At 41.9% G+C, this 9,781-nt stretch overlaps 1 long non-coding RNA gene across 3 annotated transcripts; it reads left to right on the top strand.

Moving 5' to 3' along the window:
* Positions 1–6,162: 6,162 nt before the first annotated feature.
* Positions 6,163–8,318, top strand: LOC127349194 (uncharacterized). Of its 3 annotated transcripts, XR_011742215.1 has the most exons (3): positions 6,180–6,922; positions 7,137–7,221; positions 8,114–8,318. It is a non-coding gene; the product is annotated as an uncharacterized lncRNA (long non-coding RNA). The 3 variants fall into 3 exon arrangements; XR_007880148.1 differs by having other exon boundaries at positions 6,163–7,221; XR_007880149.1 differs by having other exon boundaries at positions 6,163–7,443.
* The last annotated feature ends 1,463 nt before the right edge of the window (positions 8,319–9,781 follow it).

The following is a 9,781-nucleotide window of genomic DNA, read 5'->3' as shown; positions in this document are numbered from 1 at the left end:
AACATGCCTCCCCGCTTTCGTAGATATTCAAGGACCTAACAACTTCCTTCGGTATACGCTGAATAATAAAAATTAAATTATATATGGGAAGGATATAAAGGATAACTAAGATTACATAAAGAAAAGGAGAATTATACCAGTCCATTGCCCTTCAAATCAGTATTCGTCAAGGTGTGCACAAAAACAACACCAAGACCAAGACCACGCTCACGGAGAAGTTGTTCCTTCTTCAATGTTTGAGCAGTAGTAAGCATAACACCTTTAGTGTGGACAACTGCAGTTGGAATTTCTGCATACAAATTTAAAATTAATAAAAGAATAAAAAAGAGGAGATATAACATCAGTTATATTAAAAAAATAGGCAACACATGGTAAAAGGTAAAACAGAATTACCATCGACACGATGCTTTTCGTGCCATCAGACCTACCGCAAAAATCCCAAACAGTTCAGAGCACTATCAAACCCAAACATGATACAAGCCACCAACTTTCGTGTCGTAGTCATGAAGAAATTTTTGGTATCCAAGACCAAAAACACATGTCTTCGAACTGCCTTTCTTAACATGAAATTTGTACTTCACTTCATCCGATGTAATGACAAAAAAGATATTACCAACAAGGTTGTTGAACCCTCCTCACAAAACAAGGCACAACTGAAAAAACAAGAGAACAAAAATGCGTAAAATAAGGATATAGTCTAGAATCTGTCAACAAAAAAGATACATTCTAAAAAAGGATATATACCATAAAGTCATCAAATCTGCTTCCAAGATAACAAATAAATGAACCGAGAGTCTCCCGCCTCTCGCCGACAATGATTGCCCATCGAACCACAAACAACACAGCCATCCCGTGTATATTTAGCAATTTTACCAAAGCTAGTACAAAATACAGGTAGGTAGGGCATATTCATAGAAATCTATCCATAGATCTGAAACCATACACACATATATCCATAGATCTGAACAAACAAGATTATTCAGAGGACAAAAAGGATTTTCAACAAACAGAGAAAAAGGAGGTGAGGTGAAGTAGTGACATGTAAAAACATATTTTCCTACCTCTCAAAACAAACGAAAATCTTCGTGAGAGAAAAGAGATTTTCAGCACAAAAGAGAGAGAAAGAAGATGAAGGAGACTTGCTTCACCGCATGAACAAGTGAGGGCAGAAGGCAAAACCAACCAGGGGCATTATAAATACAATAAGTAGTACTAATCGCCTACAACCGCTATTTAATGAGGTCATGGGGTAGATGGTGGTTGCTATCCCGTAAGAGTTCAAAAGTCAAACACAAAGTATGTCATGCAAAAATGGAGCCCACTCGCTATTATGTAAACTCACAATAAGTTCACAATGGCAAAACATCAAAGACACCGAAAAATACATTGAATCATAACGTTGCACTTCAAAATTATTTAAAACCATATGATTTACAACTTCAAATGTACAACAAAATGTTGACTACATGCCTTTGTTCGGACTATAGGTTAGGTCGTAACAATTATGGCATGTTAGTCATTTTTTGAACATACATAAAAAACAAATGCTCATTTGTGGACGAAGCGCACAATTATACCAAAGTAGGCATCACTTCAACACATCAAACTACACCAAACCTCATGAAAAATTTAAATTTGAATTTTCCACATGAATGTCACAACATTTACTCAGTCCCACTAGTTACTGATGATTTTACATTGAATTTAGCATTTATTATGAGTTTTACTCGTTTTCTGTCATTTTTTAATTAAAATATACATGTACAGTTCCATTTTCGTAGTAATATTTTTTCTTTCGCGGCAAAAACTTGTTCCCTCCAAATTGTAGTACGCCGGCTGCCAAAACGCCCAAATTTTTTGTTCCCTCCACTCCTCCCGCGCACCCCACCTATCAAATATTTCGCCCTCCCTTATATACGTCGTGCCTCTACCCCATGATTTACGAGCATCTTAACTACCCCCCCCCCGACCTCATCCTCTCGTGCTCACCCCGATCCGGTGTCTTCGCCGGACGTTCATCCATCTCGCATCTATCTCCCCGGCCGGTGGTCGCCATGGCCGGCAGTCGTCGAAACGTCGGGGGGAAGGAAAATCGCACACACACGCCGAAGAAGGCGCCCGGCTCGAAGAAACGCCAAGGTAAATCTGTCGGTGATCGGCTTGTTGTCGTGTTTTTCGGATGGTTAGATCGAGAGATCGGTTTTACATGTCTACCGCGCCCGTTTGACCTATATCTAGATCTTGCATATTTGATAGATCCAATCCCGACATCATACGTATAGGGTTTATCGTTTTTATTGCAGAGACAATCATGCCGTGCTATACAATCTTTGCCATCCCGCTTTGTACAATCTTTTGCATAGACAATTGTTTGCCGAAACACTTAACTGAACTAATTACAGCCGTTGCCGAAAACAGCCTCGACGAGCCACAAAGTGAACAACGACATTGCTTCGTACTTTTATTCCTCGCTCGTAGGGAAGCGTAGTTTGATCTAGAACAATTGTTTGCTGTTTTCTATGTAACTAGTCAGTTTGCACCTGCAATGCACGTCTTAACAATGTAATGAAGTTTTTTTAATCATGTACTTTGTTTCATCAGTCTATTTATTTCCACAATTTTTGTTTATCTATGTCTTTCAAAAGTCAAAAATCAAATTTCAGCACATATCTGAACTTCACAAGACAAATCTGAACTTCTATCAGCACATATCTGAACTTCTATCAGCACATATCTGAACTTCTATCAGCACATATCTTATGTTTTCAATCAGCACGTAGACTCTTATGTTTTCAATCATTTGCTGCTGTACAATATTTTGCAAAGACAATTATTTGCTGTTTTCTATGGAATTGGCCCCCTCTTATGTTTTGTTCACGCTCCGCTCTTCCGATTATTTCAGCGGAGACACAAAACCCCGTCAAGCCGGCATATGAGCTTGCCAAGGAGAAACAAATGCAAGAAAATGTAGTACGCATGGAAAAAAATTTCGCTGAAAGATATGGACCTGCCCACAAATTTCAGAAAGATTTCTCTCGGTTTGCACGTACATTAGTGTCTGGTGGGGTACAAATAGGAACTAGTAACAATCTAAAGGACACAGATCGCGAAGAGATGGAGGTCGAAGAGGACCCTTCGTATGAACCGAATCCGTAAGAGATAGCTACCGCTGATGATGATCTTCATTCGTATGAGGATCGCCGCACGGTCGGCAAAACTTCAGCTCGTGTCCGTGGAACTATGTCTCGAACTATGATAGGAAATACGTACATGCTAAATGTTTCCTACTAATGTAGCCTCTACTTTGCTTGTAGATAGTTGCTTCTTCTGCAATAGTTGCAATGTAAGAAGCGATCCATACCCGAAGTTGCACCATCCAACATTGCAACAAGATCAATGGCAACAACCGAACCCGAGGCCGGGTCATCTCGATGAGCCGACGGCCACCGCTGGTCCGAACACCGAAGGAGCACCCTCACCTAACCAGATCATGACATCCTGGAGGCAGCACCTCATCTCCTGAGGACAATCAAATTGTAAACTTTGAGCGGCAAGGTATGAAAATTTGTAAAAACTAAACACGGTACCGCATATTTTCATATAAAAGAGAATCATTTCGTATATCTTCTTTCAGAGACACTGACAACATCTGGCGGTAGTAAGAGAAAGAGAGGTGGACGCAGACGTACCATGGGCCATGGACTACATGAGTACACAAGAAGACATGGTGGCAATAAGATGCCAATTGAATTCACTCGCTGGTGTCGGGAGACCCAAGGATTATGTCCAACAAGCAAAGCTGAGCAATGAGGTTGGTATTCACATCCGTGAAAAAATGCCGCTTGCAACACACTGGACACAAGACAAGAAAGATGACACTCTCAAATATGTCATTCCTCATGCTATAAGTACAGTAGCGGTGAGTCCTGTACAATCTTGGTTTAACCTAATTAGTATGCTACATGATCAACTATCTAATATTCTACTGATTAATGCATCACTATTTTGAAGGGAAAGTTTAATATGGACAAAAATGATGAGGTGGCTCAAGATGTGTGCACTGATATGCTGCAAGTTAGTATTCGGCAGCTCCGATATAGGCTTAAAAAGGAGTATTGGCCGAAAATTAAAAATCTCACACTGGAGCAAGCATATCTCAAGAAGCCAGATCATGTAGAAGAGAAAAGCTGGAAAGAACTCGGTGAAAAGATGGTTTGATGAGAAGTACCAGGTACATAAACGTTATTCCTTTCAATAACAGCTACTGAATTCTTACATTTCTCTGATCTGGATAAATAAAATGCATGTACTGAACATAGGGACTGTGTGTAATAAATGGAAAGAACAGAGAAGCTGTGAAACAGCTCCATACCACCGGATCTCGAAGCTATGTTGCTCACCGGGAACATCTAGTAAGTGTTCTGAATTTCCCAATACAGCTTCATACTTCTCATACACAAGTACAATGGTAATGTGCATTCTACATTTTTTCAAGCGTAAGGCTACAGCAGGAAGAAGAAACCTCTCCAATTGAATTTTTTAGAATCACACACACTAACAAGGATAACATTATGAGTGCTGAAGCAAAAAGTGCATATGTAAGAAATATTTCATATTAGCACAATATAATATAATCCAGTTTTGTATGTTGTCCATGCAATGATTGTAATCTTTATGCAGATAAAATGGTGGCAAAAAAGCGGCGCCACGCAATGAAGATGAACCTGATTTGACTGATTTGCAAATTGTTCAGCTAGTTCTCGAGCGAGAAAAGCCCATCCACCACCTGCAACAAAGACATTCCTACCAAGATTGGGCGTCGCAACAAGTTCCAGAAGTCTTCTGCCTCAGCTACACGCATCCGAGAGCTACAACAAAGACTGGCAGATCAATAGCAGAACTCCATACAGCAACTGAAACGTACCACGGTGAGATGCGTGCAAGACTACAAGGACAAGATGAAAAATTTGAAGAGATCAGAAGAAGCAGGAGGAAGAACTTGAAGCCGTGAAGAAAGCCCAAGAAGAAAAGACTCGACTTATGAAAAGAGGTCGCGTAAATGGATGCCGTGCTTAATTTGCTCTTGAGGACATCCCAGCCACCATCCATGTCTCAATCCCAGGGCAACTAATCTATTGCACCACCGTCCTACAACATTATTAATCATAGGTCTTTTAATTTCTTTGTGTTCCAATTGTAATTTTCTTATGAATCTTTCGGTCTGTGAGAGACATATATACTTCTTGTGCCACCATTTAAGTATGATATTTATTGTCTACTTTTTGATATTTCGCCAGTTTTTTTGTTTCCCAAATTTCGCAAATAATTCAAATGCTCTCAAATTTTGTCAAATTCAAAAGGTGACGGAAAATGTCACAACGTCACTATTAAATGAAACCACGTGGCACCAATTTCTGGTCCCACTTGTCAGAATTTGTGGGTCCCACCAGTCAGCATTATTGGGACCCATATGTCGGCAACAACCTGGTCCCACTTGTCTGAATTTTGTGGATCCCACCGGTCAGAATATTGTGGGTCCAGCTTGTCATAATATTTTGTGGGTCCCACCAGATATCCATGTCAGCGCCGTCGGACCCATGTTGTCAGAAGCCAAATGGACCCACATGTAAGGCCACGTATGCTTTTTTTGGACCAATCAGAAGCTTCCCAAGATTTAGATATTGACGAAAGTTGCAATTTTTCGTGACAAACCTGTCTGTCAACAATGAACCTTTGATGTTGACGAATTTGCAGGTCGTCACCATCAAACATTTGACGTTGACGAAAAAATGCATACCGTCACCCCCGATATTTTATGACGGAGCTTCCTTGACGAACCCCATGACGATCAAATTTTGTCACCGCGAAGTAATCCTTGACGAAAATTGGCCTTAACATGACGAAAGTGATTTGTCAAAAAAAATGTTTTCCTTTGTAGTGCTTGGCAAAGACAATGAGCCCGGCAACAGCCGGGGTAAGCGACCCCTGGATAGAGGAGAGGTTCGCCTGATCACTACAACATGACCACCCATATACCAACGCATCCTTTGCTACGGTAGAAATTATGCGTTGCGGTGTATCAAACTCCCCACCTGTCTAACCTCCACGCCTTTCTTTTTGCCAAAAAAAAGGAACCACTCCACACGCACGTTCAACAGATAAGGCGTGGCTTATTATAACTACACCATCGTTATCTCCCTAAAAAAAAGCTCCACCATCCTTCCCCAGATTTCCCTTCACGCCTCCACCTCCAGGACTCTCGCCTGCCATCGATCTAACCATGTCGCCTCCGCCACCTCCTGAACAACAGGTCGACGAGCCGGCCTGTGAACTTCCGCTGCCGTAGATGATTCACCATTGATTTTGGAAAGAACCTGATTATGGTGGTTCGTTTTTCCATCGGGGTCTCACTAGAGAGCGTGTGATGATAATTTCTTTGATCGGCCATCGAGAACTCCAGATCCCTAAAATTAAACTTCTGGAAATTATAGGCCCGCTTCACCCGTTTTTCTTTTTTTCTTGGATCAGGTTCGGTGCTTCTTGTACAGCCTGGTGTCTTCTGGATTCTTGTGTTCTTGGTCGGACCTCTATTACTGCAGTTCCTAAACACCCACCGCTCATGCTACCACAAAGTAGTACTCTCTACCTTTCGAATGTTACTGTGTGCCTATTTTACTCTCTGATGAAATTTCTGGTATGTTCGGTTCAGATGGTAGATTATCACTTCTACAATCTTTTTTTGCAGCTTGGTCCTCTTCTAGTGTTGTACGTGTAGTGTCTGACTTCTATGTGCTGACGGAATTTATTTATTTGTTCGAAGTGTGAACATCCAGCCTGTGCATTACTCGTATCTTAGATGGATCAGCCTCTACCTGCAAAAAAAAGATGGACCCGCCTCTCTGAATGTTGATACTAGCTCATGGTATGACTTATGATCCTTCATTGTGCTTTTATCTTCTGAAATACTTTCATTAATTTTTAGAGCACCAAATTTTCATATGTATCAGTTCCAAGCAGTTGAATATGTATCTGCAACTTGAATTCTTTTTGTTGAATTACTTTGCTCCGATTAACTGTGCTAGAGCATAATTTGTTCTTGTGGCTTCGTATGTCAATGGTATTCAACCTCGGGAAAGATAAGGCACATATAGCTTAGTGCAAAACTGCGGAAACACAGACGTCCGTCCAATGTCAATACGTGCCAACATGTATTTTCTTAATGTAAGTGATATTGACTTCTGCATTTTTTCCCTCTTTTATCAGTTGGAATATCCATGTATTTAGGATTATTTCAAGAGACTTGTAGCTCAGAAACCTGATTTTGCAAACACCAGTAATGTATATATATAGCTTGCATGCAAATGTAATGTCTTCAATACAGTACCAGGAATAGACATGTCTGGACATGTACATGGACCAGGAATAATTCTGAATCCTGATCAGGTATTTGATGTACTATAAACTTCATCCACTGTCAGACCGCTAGACTTCAGATAGAAAATATTGATCAACACATGAAAAACCAAGATGCTAAGATGCTAGATGAGAAGACACAAAACCCTTAACACATAGGTAGATCGAAAGAGAGTTTCCAATACTAAATCCATATACTCATATTTATTATGTATTATAAGATGCTTTCGGTCAAATATCTACATGCAATATGCATCTTTAGGAATGTTTAAGGTTTAATAAAAGTATCGAATTCATTTGAGTAAACATGATCATACTCTTATTTGGTTTTCAATCTGCAAAGTGTATATTGTGATCGTCAATAAAGAACTTGTTACCGTTGGGAAACAGAATGATCAGATGCTAGTGAACTTCTGCATTAATTATTTCGAGTATGTCTTTTATATAAAAGAAACTCATCTCTTACCCTTCATAGCTGAGCAAGGAAAACTTTCTAAATGATCTAGATATGCAACCTTGAAACATGTGGTCTGGTAATAGATAAATTATATGCAATAGGTTGGATCTATATTATTTTCGTAGTGTGTGTTGATGCTACAATAGCAAGATCTGACTGGTTCACACACCAGTCCAAAAGGTCAAAATTATCTCTAATGGTATTGTTACTGACTTACTGAAATATATGTTTCTGTGGTTGTAGATTGACAAGTTAAATGGATGATGCGTGGGTGAGAGATGCTGATAGCAATGATGAGGATATTGCTACTACTTGATAGTGTTACAGAATGTCTTAGAATGCTATCGTACATTGCCAATGTTTAGAGATTTTTTTTTTCTTTGGGTCATGTTCTTTGTAATACAACAAAGTTTATTTAATATATTTTCTTTATGTTCGCTATATAGAAGCTGTGGTGCACTACCGGCAAGGACCAAATATTTTTTGATTGAAATATATTAATGTCATAAATTCTTCCTGATATAGAACAATCCTTCTAAACACTCCAATGATCGGTGTGTGTTCATTTAAACCCCATTCGTGCAGGTTAACTACTAACGCATTGGATGTGTTGTTAGGCTCTAACTATATACGTTGCCATGTTACAACGCTTCTCTGCATACATTACCAACGGATATATATGTGTTGTTGTAGACTCTTGCAACGCCACCAACGGCAACGCATCCTGGATCTGTTGGTAAAAGCCATTGCAACGCATATATAGACATTCAGAAGCACATCGATGCGTTGCTGAAGGGGGGGTCCTGTTGTAGTGGATCCTGCCCCATCCAAACACGGTGCGCCGGATTGTAGACCGGACCGTTCATGCTGTCCACCAGCGCGGGAGGGCAAGGAAGAGAGCCGTCAACATAACCAAGCAGGTAGTGGCTCCCAAGAAGCGGCAGGACCTGCGCGCGCTAGAAGATGTAGTTATCTGGCGACAGCTTGACGGTGATGAGGTTGCCAAAGTGGAACGGTGGAGGCAACGAGCCCGTCGTGAAGACTGCCGGGGGCGCGTACGCCATGGGCGCAGAGACGGGCGGCACAGGCAGGGGCATGGAGGTGACACTCGCAGGAGACGGAGACACCGTCGAGGATGTCGACCCTGCCGGAGGCGCGGACGCCGTGAGGGCAGGGTGCACCGATGCAGGCCCCGTGGCAGAGGAACCAACCGTCCACACCGGCGAGACGGTCGCATGCGCGAGGGCCAGGGGCCCAACAGCGGCGGCCGAGGAAGCAGGAGAGGAGGCGCTGGAGGGATGGACCATTAGCGCATGCGGGTTGGAGAAGAAGGAGCCGACGCTCTGTGTCCCGATCGGGGACTGCTGCAAGGCAGCGGGGTCGACGGGGCGGGAGAGCAGGGCCGCGAGCGAGGCCGGGAGGTAGCCCGCGGTGGAGGAGCCGGATGCAGCAGCGCTGTCCATGGCAGTGGCGATGGAAGTGCGCGGTGGCTAGGGTTTTAGGGCGGCGGAAGCGTAGGACCAAAACTAGTCTGATACCATGTGAGACAATAGAATTGGGGGAACCGGCTCGACCCTCTAGGGGTGGCCTATCACATATATATAATGGATGTGTTACAATGGTACAATACGTACACGTATACAGAAGCTATACAGTCTAACAAGATACAAAACTAATTCTCCATACATCTAAAAGTATTTTTGTTTCGCTCTCTTACAATTTTTTTTTGAATCTCAGCAGGAGGACTGCTGGTTTCATATATAGCAGGAAAAAAAAGAACTGTACAAACATGGCAGGTGGTTTAGCCCACCCAAGGTTTAGAACCTACTCTCGCCTTACAAAGGTGCCTCGCACCGGCAAGCATCCAACTATTGGCCTCGTCAGAGATGAGGTGGAGGAGGCCAAATACAC

This window comes from Lolium perenne, chromosome 4, assembly GCF_019359855.2.
Source record: "Lolium perenne isolate Kyuss_39 chromosome 4, Kyuss_2.0, whole genome shotgun sequence".
NCBI classification, from domain to species: Eukaryota; Viridiplantae; Streptophyta; class Magnoliopsida; order Poales; family Poaceae; genus Lolium; species Lolium perenne.
Note: the sequence above shows the minus strand (reverse complement) of the source record. Positions and strands in the feature narration are given on the sequence as shown.